This window comes from Pelodiscus sinensis, chromosome 3 (genome assembly GCF_052426305.1).
Source record: "Pelodiscus sinensis isolate ZL-2025 chromosome 3, ASM5242630v1, whole genome shotgun sequence".
Lineage (NCBI taxonomy): Eukaryota > Metazoa > Chordata > Testudines > Trionychidae > Pelodiscus > Pelodiscus sinensis.
In genome coordinates, this window is record NC_143054.1 from 58992834 (window position 1) to 59006390 (window position 13557).

General features: G+C 39.8%; 1 long non-coding RNA gene across 1 annotated transcript; it reads right to left on the bottom strand.

The window, feature by feature from the left end:
• Nucleotides 1-1004: 1004 nt before the first annotated feature.
• Nucleotides 1005-11321, bottom strand: LOC149524652 (uncharacterized). Its single transcript, XR_016349140.1, has 3 exons — nucleotides 10917-11321; nucleotides 9073-9177; nucleotides 1005-2462 (listed from the first exon to the last, which is right to left on the bottom strand). It is a non-coding gene; the product is annotated as an uncharacterized LOC149524652 (long non-coding RNA).
• Between the last annotated feature and the right edge of the window lie 2236 nt (nucleotides 11322-13557).

The following is a 13557-nucleotide window of genomic DNA, read 5'->3' on the forward strand; positions in this document are numbered from 1 at the left end:
TATCGGCATGAAGTTCAAATCTTCCTGTACCATCATACCCACTGCACACACACAGGGCATGAAGTCACTTACATGTGTCATTGTTGCCCTTCCACTCACAGGGAGAATGCAAACAGCTCTGAGCCTTTGCTAGGCTCTGCTGAAGTTTATTTTGAAATGTGAGTTTCATTTTAATGAAAAAGGGTCAGAGAGCAGGGAAATTAATGTTTCTGTATTAAATTAAACAATTTAATGTATTAGGTGTCACTGGGAGGGAACAAATTAAAATATTGGCATGATGACTGTGGCTGATATTCTGGGTTAGTTCTTGCTTGAACCAGAAAGTGAGAAATAATATGACATTCTCTAGTGAGATGATCTAAGGACATAAATAATTATAATCTAACAATCAGAATGTGCAATGCCCATTATAATGAAGGACAAAGGATTAAAAAAATGAAAATGAGTGACTCAGACATTAAGAATGCCATTTAAACGCTACACTTTAGTCAAGTCTTCACATCAAGTCTCACAACAAAGGGAACTAAGTGCACGTGAACATTTTTTTAAATTAACTATTTTAAAAAACAAAATTTCATTGGCCACCTATGTGCAGTAACAATTATAATTTGGCTTACTGAGATCAAAAGTAATAAAAAAAATGTGCTCATATTATCTACTTCTAAAGACAAAACACTTCTTTGCAAAAGACATAATTACATTTTAAATAGTTGTATGCTATATTTTATATATTTATTTTAGTTCAGTTCAATCTTTATCTTTTTAAATAAAAAAATATTAACAAATAAAAATCTAGAAGATTGGTTTCCAAAGAGAATAAAGGAGTCATGTATTATTTTATCCCTTTGAAATTCAGTGGCATTACCTAACTTCCCAACTGCCATGAAAAAAATTCAGTCCTACTGGCCAAAAGGTTGGTGTCAGGGGTGCAAGCCCCCCCCCATGCTTCAGTGCCCCCTGACTGTCCTCATATAGCCCCTCTCAGGGCAAGTTACAGTCTGATGGGTTGCTCATCATTGGCATTTGTCGCAACAGCTCTGCTTACCTAGTCGGCCTCAGGATCAGCCCACAAACCAGAGGCTTTGTCTCCAGCCCCTAGCCAAGCGGAGTCTTGGCTGGCCCGCTTCCAGCCTTTGCTGGCTATCCCCAGCTTGTCTCCCTCCAAGGAGCTCCTGCTTCCTCTACAGTCAGCCCTCCACTGGCTCCCCTCTAAGCCAACTGTGCTTCTCTATATACCTGCCAGCTGGGCTCACACTCGCCCTAATGGTTTCAGCTGGCTTCTACAAGCCCATTGTGCTGCCCTAGATAGTTGCCAGCTGGGCTCTCCCTAACCCAAACAGCTTCAGTTGGCCTCTTTGTTTCTAGCCCCGGCTCAGGGCCTGAGTCCTGGTCGTAAAGGGCCAGTGCAGGGCAGGCGCCCTGTCACAGTTGGTATGAAAATGTTCCTACTCACTGTACAATTCAGAAGGCCAAGACAGGACCACACCTGAATCTCAGCAGTTCTGTTTGTTTTTTTCTACTCTTGTGGGAATAGGCCTACATGGTTTACTATCCAACAAACATGTGCAAAACACACAGTGGATGAAACCTGGTTCCATTGGTATTCACTCAGTGGCACGAATAGATATACTATATTATCATAGATTTGCATCAAAGCTGAAGTTTCAAAAAAACTTTGTGGTAGATATTTTTTCCTATTCAGTTAAGATAATAGCAGGCAGTTCATTTTTTAAGGAGTAACGTTAGTTCAAAACAAGGGGTTTGGTTCCAACTAACGCGGCCTGGAGCGCACTTCCTGGTTTGAATCAGCTGACGAGTGGAATAGCGTGCGGGTGAGATTATGCTAATGAAGCACGAGATATTTAAATCCCTGCTTCATTAGCAATTTCGGTTGCCTACATTTGCATCCCTAGTTCGAACTAGGGAGCAAGTGTAGACATACCCCTAGTGAATATGGTGTCTTATGCTCAAAATGTGAACAGAGAATTGAATGTTGGTGTTTCAGTTGTGACTCACAGTACACGTGACCAGCACAAGTTACTGTCACTTAAGTTGTTCTGCCCTATTACTTCAACTCCACTTAGAAGTAATTTAATCAGTGTGGGAGATTTATGATATGGGGAACCTTACTACAATTTGGGCATGACTCACAAAGAAATCTCATTGTTTTACTCTTCATTCAAATTGCCTTTTAGATCAAGGTTGTGTTGGTAATAATAATAATTAATTTGTACTTATATAGTGCTTTTAATCCAAGTATTTTATCACATTTTATTAGAATTATCTAATTAAGCCAGTCACAATATCTCTTGACATGTAGGTAAGGGTTTTGTAAAGTTCACCTTATCCACCACAGAAAGATACTCACCTCTGGAATCTAGTAAGGCAGCTGTTCAGTTGCCCCTACCGGCATAAAACAGCAGTTTAGGAAAGGAAGTGAATAATGCTATCTCCACATGGAACTGTATGGGAATATAAAGAGAAAAAATGTAATTACTTATATTGTGACCAGAAATGAGGTGTTAATTCTCTTATTCCTTTAGAAAAATGCTAAAAGTTCTTAATTGTGTTTACCTCCTTTAGTCAACAAATGTAAATCTCTCTTTTCTCTGTCTTAGACTAATTAAACAATATAGATTGTGCTATGTCACCAAACAGGATTTCCTCTAACTCCTGTGATGGATAAACAGTTATGGAAGGCATTGCTGATTATATTTCACTGTTCAAAATCCACTGCGCAATTCTCTCTTTCGGCGCATTTATACCATACATCACTATAGTATTTGAACAATCCAAATGTTGTTCAGATACCAAGGGACTGTTGGTTTATTTGTTCATGGCTGTGTACTTATGCTGTACTATGGACTTTGACAGATTGCAATGAGTTATCTGTTTTCCTTGTCTACCCTTTTCACTCCTCTCTGGGTCCCCCTTCTCTATTGCTGCTTATCTGTATGTTCAAGGATTTTTGCAGCCTATCCTATCCTCTTTACCACTGAGATGTTCATTCTGGCCTGGTTATAATGCCAATTTTCATAATCCACTTATTAAATATTCAAATATGTACACTGACACTTTCTCCCATTCTGTTTCTCATTCTTGGGAGAAGTGCCCCATAACTAAAGTTACTACATTATCTTTCTTCAAAATCCTCCTCAGCCATGTAAATTTAAATGAAACGGCGATTATTTAAATCGCTGCTTCATTTTCCTATGCCAGGTAGCCTAATCTACATGCCTCTGGTGACAGAGGCATGTAGTCTAGACATACCCTTTTTTATTACAGTGTCTTGCATTATGACTACAGTTGTGTAGAAAATGAAAATTCCATTCTGTGGGGGAATTTGAGATTTCAAAATTTGTGTTCTTTTCATAGAATCATAGAGCTAGAAGAGACCTCAGGAGGTTATCAAGTCCAGCCTTTTGCCCAAGGCAGGACCAATCCCAACTAAATCAACCCAGCCAGGGCTTTGTCAAGCCAAGACTTAAAAACCTCTAGGGATGGAGATTCCACCACCTCCCCAGGTAACCCATTCCAGTGCTTCACCACCCTCCTAGTGAAATAGTTTTTCCTAATATCCAACCTAGACCTCTCCCACTGTAACTTGAGATCATTGCTCCTTGTTCTGCCATCTGTCACTACTGTGAACAGCCTCTCTCCATCCTCTTTGGAACCTCCCTTCAGGAAGTTGAAGGCTGCTATCAAATCCCCCCTCAATCTTCTCTTCTGAAGACTAAACAAATCCAAATCCCGCAGTCTCTCCTCATAAGTCATGCGCTCCAACCTCCTAATCATTTTGGTCACCCTCCGGTGTACCCTCTCCAATGCGTCCACATCCTTTCTATAGTGGGAGGACCAGAACTGGACACAGTATTCCAGATGTGGCCTCACCAGAGCCGAATAAATGGGAATAATCACTTCTCTGGCAGTGTTCCTCCTAATGTACCCCAATATGCCATTAGCCTTCTTGGCTACAAGGGCACACTGTTGACTCATATCCAGCTTCTCATCCACTGTAATGCCCAGGTCCTTTTCTGCAGAACTGATACTTAGCCATTTGGTCCCCAGCCTGTGACGATGCTTGGGATGCTTCCATCCCAAGTGCAGGCCTCTACACTTGTCCTTGTTGAACCTCATCAGATCTCTTTTGGCCCAATCCTCTAATCTGTCTAGGTCACTCTGGACCCTATCCCTGCCCTCCAGTGTATCTACCTCTCCCCCAGCTTACTGTCATCTGCGAACTTGCTGAGGGTGCAATCCATCCCCTCATCCAGGTCATTAATAAAGATGTTAAACAAAACTGGTCCAAGAACACATCTTTGGGGTACTCTGCTAGAAACCGACTGCCATCCTGACATTGAGCTGTTGATCACTACCAGTTGGGCCCAACAGTCTAGCCAGCTTTCTATCCATCTTAGGGTATGTCTAGACTACATGCTTCTGGCGACAGTGGCATGTAGATTAGGCTACCCAGCATAGGAAAATGAAGCAGCGATTTAAATTAAATCTGGGCCCATGGATTTGTGTATGTTTAGCTTTTCTAAATAGTTCCTAACTTGTTCTTTCCCCAACAAGGACTGTCCACCTCCTTCCCATATTGCATTGCCTGGTGCATTTGTCTGGGAGCTGATCTTGTCCATAAAGACAGAGGCAAAGAAAGCATTCAGTACTTCAGCTTTTTCAACATCATCTGTCACTCATCCAGTAAGGGCCCCACACCCTCTTATTGCTAACATGCCTGTAGAAACCTTTCTTGTTATCCTTCACATCCCCTGGTAGCTGCAATTCCAACTGTGCTTTCGCCTTCCTGATAACTCCCCTGCATTCTCAAGCACTATATTCATACTCCTCCCTAGTCATCTGTCCAAGTTTCCACTTTTTGTAAGCTTCCTTTTTGTGTTTAAGTTCACCAAGGATGTCCCCAGTAAGCCAATCTGGTCGCTTACCATATTTGCTTTTCTTGCTACGTATCGGGATGGTTTCTTCCTGTGTCTTTAAGAAGGCTTCCTTAAAATACTGCCAACTCTCCTGGACTCCTTTCCCTTTCATGTAAGCATCCCAGGGAATCCTACCCCTCTTTGACTCTCAGGGAGTCAAAGTCTGCTTTTCTGAAGTCCAGGGTGTGTATTTTGCTACTCTCCTTTCTTCCTTTGGTCAGGACGCTGAAATCTACCATCTCATGATCACTGCTTCCCAGGCTGTCACCTACCTCTACTTGCCTTACTAGTTTCTCCCTGTTTGTGAGCAGCAAGTCAAACTGCACATGACCCTTGGTTAGCTCCTGACTTAGAATAGAACCCTCCAGATTCTGAAATTTTCTGTGAATGATTATTTCAAAACAATTATTTCAGCTTGATTTTGTTTTGACAAATTTGAATAAGTCTGTTTTAATTTTTACCTTTCATTTTATGAATACAAAATTCAACAACCCAAAGAGTTACTTCTGAAAGAAAAATCAAAATGCCTAATTCTGAATTTTTTTAAACAGACTTTATTCATTTTCTCCATCTCTTTCATAATTTTACAAAGCACTTCAGTGTTGCAAAAATGCATATTCCAATAGAAAATGAGTTGTTACAGTTTTTTCTAGTCAGCCCTAGTTGTTAGCTCTTAAAAAGAACTTTAATTTTTGTAATATGATTTTCTTCCCTAAATAAGAATATTAACTTCACATGTATTTCTCTTGGTGAGAATTCCCTAAACAAAAGGCTAAATTCTGCTCTCAAGTTATACCATTTCTAACCTCACATGCCCAGATCTACAATCTATTACCAGGAACACTTGAAACTTCATAGCAACAGGTTTTGTATTCAGATTTTCTTCCCCTGGAAGCACATAATCCTACCACTTGAGGTACAGAAGAAATACTGCTAGAGTCAGCAGTACACAAATAAGCAGTTCTGAACTCTTCCAGAAGTTTGTAGCAGTCAGTCATTCACATTAGTGAGTTCATTACACTACCTGCGTAAAATGATCATAAATAAAAAATGTTAAAGCTGCTATAGATTGACATACACACACACACACTCACATATTCCTATAACCCACACAAATCTATACAAGTTAGAAAACTGATAATGCTGATACCTTATTAACTGCAAGCAAGCATCAACAATAGCAGTGCTATTTTAAGGGTGTTCTCATGTGGCTGGGGAGAGGACCCTGCTCAGGACTGGGAGGCATGTCCAATCTGCACCTGTCACTCCCATATTTCACCCTTTTTGCTCCCTAGAGCATGTCTCTTAGGGTACATCTACACTTGCTCCCTATCTTGAGATAGGGACGCAAATGTAGGTGACCGAAATTGCTAATGAAGTGGGGATTTAAATATCCTGCGCTTCATTAACATGATCTCGCTGGCGCGCTAGTTTGAATCACGCTGATTCGAAACAGGAAGTGTGCGGCTCGAGGAGAGCTGCCGGCAACTGGCGCCCTAGGCGGAATGCACGACTGGCGCCTCCATAGCCCTCAATGGCATGATGTCATCATTGGACACCACGTTAAACGCGGTGCCCTAGGCAACTGCCGAGGTTGCCTACATCCACAGGCTGCCCCTGTGCACATCCACCCATGGCTCAGTGCACATGGCAAAATTTATTCTGTCTATGGAAGCACCGCCTAGCATAGAATCTGAACACAACTCTTGAAACTAAAGTTGCAACTCCACACCAGGCCAACTTGAGTGTACGTCTACCATCATAATGGGACAGGTAATGCTAGTGATTATCATTTATATAGTGCTGACACCATATATGCTACTGTAATATTATAAATGAGTTTTGCTAAATATGTCTCAAAGATCTTATGCTTGAGCTTGGAAGTTACAACAGCAGCACAATACCTTACCCCAGTCTTAGAGATTCTCAAATTGCGGGAGGGCGAGGGAGCAAAATGTATTCTGGGAGTGTGAGAGAAGTTTTAGGGGAAAAAACTAACTGCATACATTTTATTCATAATAATGAATGAAGTTGATTCCTCCAGACATATCAGTAGGAGTCTAGCCATTAAGTTCTAAATGCAAAGTGGACTGTGGAGCACAGCGACTGCTGGCCAGGTGCCCATCTCTGAAGGCAGTGCAGTCACTCCCAACAGCAGAGAAGTGTGGCAATCAGTGTTTCCTATAAGTCATGCAGCTGTGAGGCCACTCAGGAGAGATTCAAGCGCTTCCCAGCTGATTATCAAAGTGCCCAATGTAGCCAGACAAGAACCCCCTGCCACATCCATCTTGCTTGCCCCTCTAAGATGCCTCACAGCACACAGGGCACAGAGAGCAATAAAATCAGCATAGTCTTTGATGCCTTGACAGAAGGCCCAGATATGCTGGCTCATCGTAACCCTGGACAACTGTAAACATAGATAAGAGGGCCATCAAGCCAGTCGTTGACCAAGAGGCTGCAAAAACTGTCCTTGGCTAGCACCGATATTGATACGATCACACAACCATCCCGGGAGAGGAATCTCCCGCTGAGTAAAGAATGTCCCGTACTCCCAATTTAGTTATCTCTCTCTTACAAATGTAAATTACATTCCCAACTCCCTTGTAAGAACTGGCGTCACAAAGACGAACCAGCACAATTTGGCACCTTAGATAAGAAAGAGAATAAGTGACCCCACGGGTATAAAGATGATGGGCCCAGCAGCAAGCTCATTTTGAGTATCAATCCATCAGCTGCCTGCTGGCTGGGCTAGGTGATTGACTCCCGAGGTCCACATGGGGATGCCCAGCCTCATATTCGTCTTTCCGAGGAATTGAGTGACCGATCCTGGCCTGACACGCTGGAATTGAGAGATGCAGAAGGGAGTAAAAATTGTACCTGTATGTGTCCTTTTTCTTCTTGTCATTGTGCACGTATAGCATTAGAGTTCTATATAAGGCTACGTTGTAAGCTTATACAACTGGTGTGTTTTGTTTTTCCTCCTTTCCTTTGTAACCATTTAAGGTCTGTATTTGCTAGCAGTTAAGAAGTAGAGCAATAGCCGTTGTAACCGTATGATTATAAGTTTCTCTAATAAACCTGTAACTGTTTAAGCTTTAACCTGACTCCTTCTGTTGCTGTAACAGAACCAGACACAATTAAAAGAATCATAGCCGGTCAGGGGTAAACTCAGTAAGAGCTAAATGTTGAGTCGTGTTGCCTCCATGGGCAGACTCTTGGGGCACCCGTCAGCCTCCCTGGCTGCCTGTTGCGAAGGGACTCTTGTCCTAGCAGTCAAAGACTCGGGTGTAACTAGCTCACTCTCTGCACCACCTTGGGGCACCCATCAGCCTTCCTGGCTGCCTGCTGCAAAGGGACCTTCATCCTAGCAGTCAAAGACTCGGGTGTATTAGGACTCACAGACCACTCGCTACCCCGGCCACCGGCTGACACCCACAGCTAGGATTTTTGTTTCTACTATGCATATTTGCATATGCTTCCATGCACATAAAACATTTATTCTGCATATGGATGGAAGAGTTCCCCACATACAAGGAAGAGATTAGAGGGAACATTGATGGCAATACATACATAGGTCCAAACTGGGCATGTATTTAGCTCTATAGTGATCATAGTTGCTTGATAAAATGAAGTTTTTGTGCACCAAATTTCCATTTGAATGGAACATTGTGGTATTTCAATGAATAAACAGGCTCACAATTGCATAAAGCATTCTGTATTTAGGATCATTTTTGCATGCAGATTTGCATATATGATTATGATATTTATATACATAAAAGTAGGGGTGCAATACACTCAGCCTTCACTAAAATCATTAAAATCTTAGCCTTTAAATAGGCAAGTCTTCTGCCAGCTTCTAGGGGAAGAGAGAAAGACATATTGGGGTATCAACAGAGGCTATATTTGTTGGCATTATTATTAGAGGGCTTTTAAAAATCAATAGGCTTATACAATGCTTTTTTTTAAAGAAAAATTATCGAGCCAAAAAAAAAAAAAAGCCGCGTGGCCAAGTCGCCCCAGGAAATAGGTGCCAGTATGCCAGAAAGGAATTCCATTCAATTCCAGTAAGAGGGGAAAATAAGTGGAAAGACCTGCAGTTGTGTGGTTAGGAAAATAAACCAGAAAAAGGACTTACCATTTAAAGTGATTGTAGCTGTGTTGTTCCCAGGATACTAGAAAGATGAAGTGGGTGAGGTAATCTCTTGAATCGGACTAACTTCTTGACAGCTTGCCTTTCTCACTAAAGAAGTTGAGTGAATAAGAGATTACTTCATGTACCTTGCCTCTAACTTAGATGCAGCATTATACATAACAAATAAAAAAGAGACATAAAGAAGAAATGTAGAAGAAAACAAACTGAAAGCGCATCTCACAATATATTCATCTTTTTAGAAGCATTCATCATATTTATTTATATTCATATGAATAGCAAATCAAAAGTCAAAAGACACACTCATATCAGCTCAGTACACAGCTCAACTGATACTTTAAAAAAATAAGGAAAATAAAGAAAACAACTCACAGTTGAATTTTCTTCTTTGGTCAAAACTGTAGCTGGCTTGAGGATTAGAACTCTTGTTGCATTTATAGATGTCATTGGGTTTGTGTGACCAGTGTTGAAAATATAATTGACCATTTTGCTCATAAATGGTAGCAGTAAGTTGCCAAAAGTAATGTAATTATTTTAATTGATTTTCCTCCTGTGGTCTGCTGCCATAGCAATTTGGTTTCCTCAAAGAGTCTGACATTAAATCTTTACTCACAAATATATGTTCTTTAAAAGGTATAGAATCAGATTATTCAAACTGTGTTTTCTTCAAACACAACCTGCATGCTAAATTCACAAATATGGATAGAATCCATAAATAACTTTAGAATTTTAGCTCTTGGCATGTATTGCTTAAATCATAAGGGTTTGCCATAATTCTATCAAGAATAAGTGAAAGATGTTACTTGGACAAATTATTTTGAGCAATTACTTAGTTTGGTTTTAGATTATGTCTTAGTACTTGTTAAAAATAACATTAAAACAGTCTTGAATGATTTTATTATCACATTTAATGTAAACAATATTTCTGTTCAAATGCATACGCACATAAAATTATATTTATGCGGAAGAAAGGGGCACACATGAAAACTGTATTAAGCAAAGAGGCCATCGGTAACATCAATGATTGAAAAATATCTACAGATTAATGAAAGTTCAAAGTTAAGTGGAAAATATACTGTACGCTCTCTGCCTTACATAACTTCACATCAGAATCCTGTTTCTGCTGTTATCGAAAATAGCTTTAAAATGATGCAGGGTGGAACTAGTTGCTGATGAATTTTACAATACTCCTCATGTGCACTAACCTATATATCCAAAAGATTAATTGGTGGATATTTCTGGATAATGCCAAAAACAAAATGTGTGTGGATTCCATTAATGTCTGAGTGGACTTAGGAGCTGTATCTTACATGTAGATTCACATACCTACTCTTTAGAGTTTTGTCTACAGCTTTTAGGGGATTTTAGCCCTTTTGCATTTTTACAGTCATTTTGCTGCCGAGGTCATAAATTGTTGGTATCCTTTGACTGTCAGGAAGATCATAAAGCACAGTTATTTATACCTGTATGCTAAACACATGTTAATTTTATTCATATAAATTGTTCTACTGAAGTCAATGGGATTTCTCACTTGAGTAAATTTAAACATATGCTTAAGTGTATGAAGAATCAAGGCCTTTCCCGTTCAAAGAGGCAAGTATTGTTTTTAATTTTTTATGGTTGTTTATGTTTTCTGTCAAATATTAACCTATCATTGTCCTATTCATCTTTGCCTCTTTCGTTATTCAGGCTACTTATAGGAAGGGTTGCCAACCCTCCTGTTTTCACTGGAAGTTTCCCAGCACTGGGCTCAATCTCCTGGAGTCTCCTTAAGCCACAATGGGAGATCAGTTTCTAAAAATCCGGTAGTGCTAACGGAAGCTCCCTACCTGCCCTAGTTCCAGCGTGCTCCTAGAAGTGGGAGGCCCATCCCTGCAGTCACTAGGCAGGGAGTCTGTGTGCTGCCCATGTGCTTAGCAAGAACTCCACAGGTCCCAGTGAAGACCTACAAAATAAGCAGAGAATGCAATAAAAATAGAGACCTACAGCTCAGCATCATGGATCATTTCACTGTTAACCAAAGAACCTTTCTGCCAAATGGGGTGTCAGGAGAATTCCACACTTGTAGTGACAGTGAACTCCACATAACTACCATGCAATTCTCTGAAGTGGAGACCTCCAGTTACTTTGGTTATGTGAGTTATTCACAGTGAAAAAGTTCACCATATAAATGCAATAAACTTCCAAAAGTCATGAAAATCATTCACTGCCTGAAAACCCACAAGATTTCCTTTCCAAATACATTTTAATATCCTCTGAATATGATTTTTTTCTTTGGAATAATTCCTCTCTCTAGAATCAGAGCTGGTGAATTGATGAAAGTGATAATTAAAAACAAAATTATACAGTATCTACAAGATCATGATATTATAGGGTTTAATAAGCAAGACTTTGCAAAGGAAGATAGTGTGTCACTAATCTATTAGAATTCTTTACAAACATCAAGAAAACAAATACAACATATCCCAGGGAAATGGGAACCGGTTGATATAATTTATTTAGACTTTCAAATCACCTTTGACAAAGTCTCCCAAAAGAGACTGCTAAAGAAACTAAGTAGTCATGGGTTGAGAGGCAATTTACTGTGATGGATTAGAAAGTGGCTGAGACAGAAAACGAAGAGCAGGAATAAATGGCCAATTTGCATCATGGAAAAAGGTGAAGATCAAAGTGACACAAAGATCCGTACAGGGAACAGTATTGCTTAATTAATTATTGGAAAAGAAGTGAAATGGCAAAATTTACAAATCACCCACAATTATTTAGCTCAGCCAAGACCCGAGAACGCTATGGGTATATCTACCACTGGAGGTGTAAATTGCAGCTTTAGGGAACATACTTGCATTAGATCTGATCAAGCTAGAGTGCTAAAAATAGAATGTAACCTAATACCTTGGATTCATGCATACTTGTGACAGCTAGCTCTTCCCTCTGCTCCTGCTTCTGCAACTATACTCTATTTTTAGTGCGCTAGCTCAATCAGAGCTAGCACAAGTATAGTGATTTGAGCTGAAAATAACAGCTCTAGCTCAAAGTATCAGGAACATTAGAAGGAACTACACCAGGACCTAACCAAAGTATCTGAATGGGCAAAATGATGGCAAATGAAATCCAGTGCTTCCAAATTAAAAGAATTTCACATTGGATGTAAGAATGACCATACTGGGTCAGACCAATGGTCCATCTAGCTCAGTATCCTGTTTTCTGACAATGGCCAATGCTAGATGCTTTAGAGGGAATGAATACAAGAAGTAATTATCAAGTGACCCACCTTGTCATCCATTTCCAATTTCTGGCAAACAGAGGTTAGGGGCATTTCAGAGCATGGTTTTGCATCCCTGCCCATTCTGGCTAATAGCCATCAATGGACTTATCCTCTGAACATATTTAGTTCTTTTTTAAGCTTGAAAAAGGCCAGGAATTGGAAAGAAAAAGTTTTCAGTGACTCTTTCTAAGTCCTTTCAAGTTTCTTCTCACAATTTGTAAAAGACCAACCAAAAAAAAAAAAAAAAAAAAAAAAAGCAATAGTTTGAAATGACACACTTAGGCTACGTCTAGACTGATGCTTTTTTTTTCAGAAAAAGGTACGCAAATTGTGCTCCACAATTTGTGTACCTTTTTCTGATTGTTTTCGGAAGAGGCTTTTCTGAAATTTGGCCCGTCTATATGGGGCCAAATTTTGGAAAAACCTCTTCTTTTGGAAGAACTCTTCTTCCTCATAAAATGAGGAATACAGGGCTTCCAAAAGAGTGCATCTGCTTTTCCGAAACATTTTTTGGAGAGCAGATGCATTCCCCGAACGTGACAGTTTTTCCGGGATACTTCAGGTATCCCGCAAAAACTCCATAATGCAGACATAGCTTTATAGGTGCAAATTATTTCTCTCCCTATAAACAGAACTACAAAGAGAGTTGTCCAAAAATAAAGAAAAAACATCTGCTGACACAGACAATTCATTATCTACTCAAAGGCAAATAACACCATCTTAAACAGTGGCTCTGAAAAACTACTGTACTCTGAAGTACAACACAACTAAAATTTTAAATAAGAAAAAATATTATATCATATGTGCACTGCAGTAATTATATTATTTTATATAAATATACTTTAAACTGTTTATTTTAGCTATGTTTTCTTAGGCTGTACTCTACTCACAACCAATACATGAAGTGGATTAAGACCTGGTCAGTAAGTGGTAGTCCACATTAGAGAACTTGGCTGTCTTCCTACTTGTGCACTACTCAAAAAGTGCCCTTCTGCGCTTCTGGATGTGTCTTCTGTAAGATATAAGAAACTAAGTTCAGGAGCATCTATGGTCACTGAAACTTCCATGATACTATACAAAAGAAGAGTGTTCATCTCAATTTCTTGATTTAAAGGTGAATACTGAAAATATATTCTGTTGAGATAAGGCCCCTTGCAACATGAGGTGCTTAGATGAATTGCTGCATCATCACTGACCTCCATAAA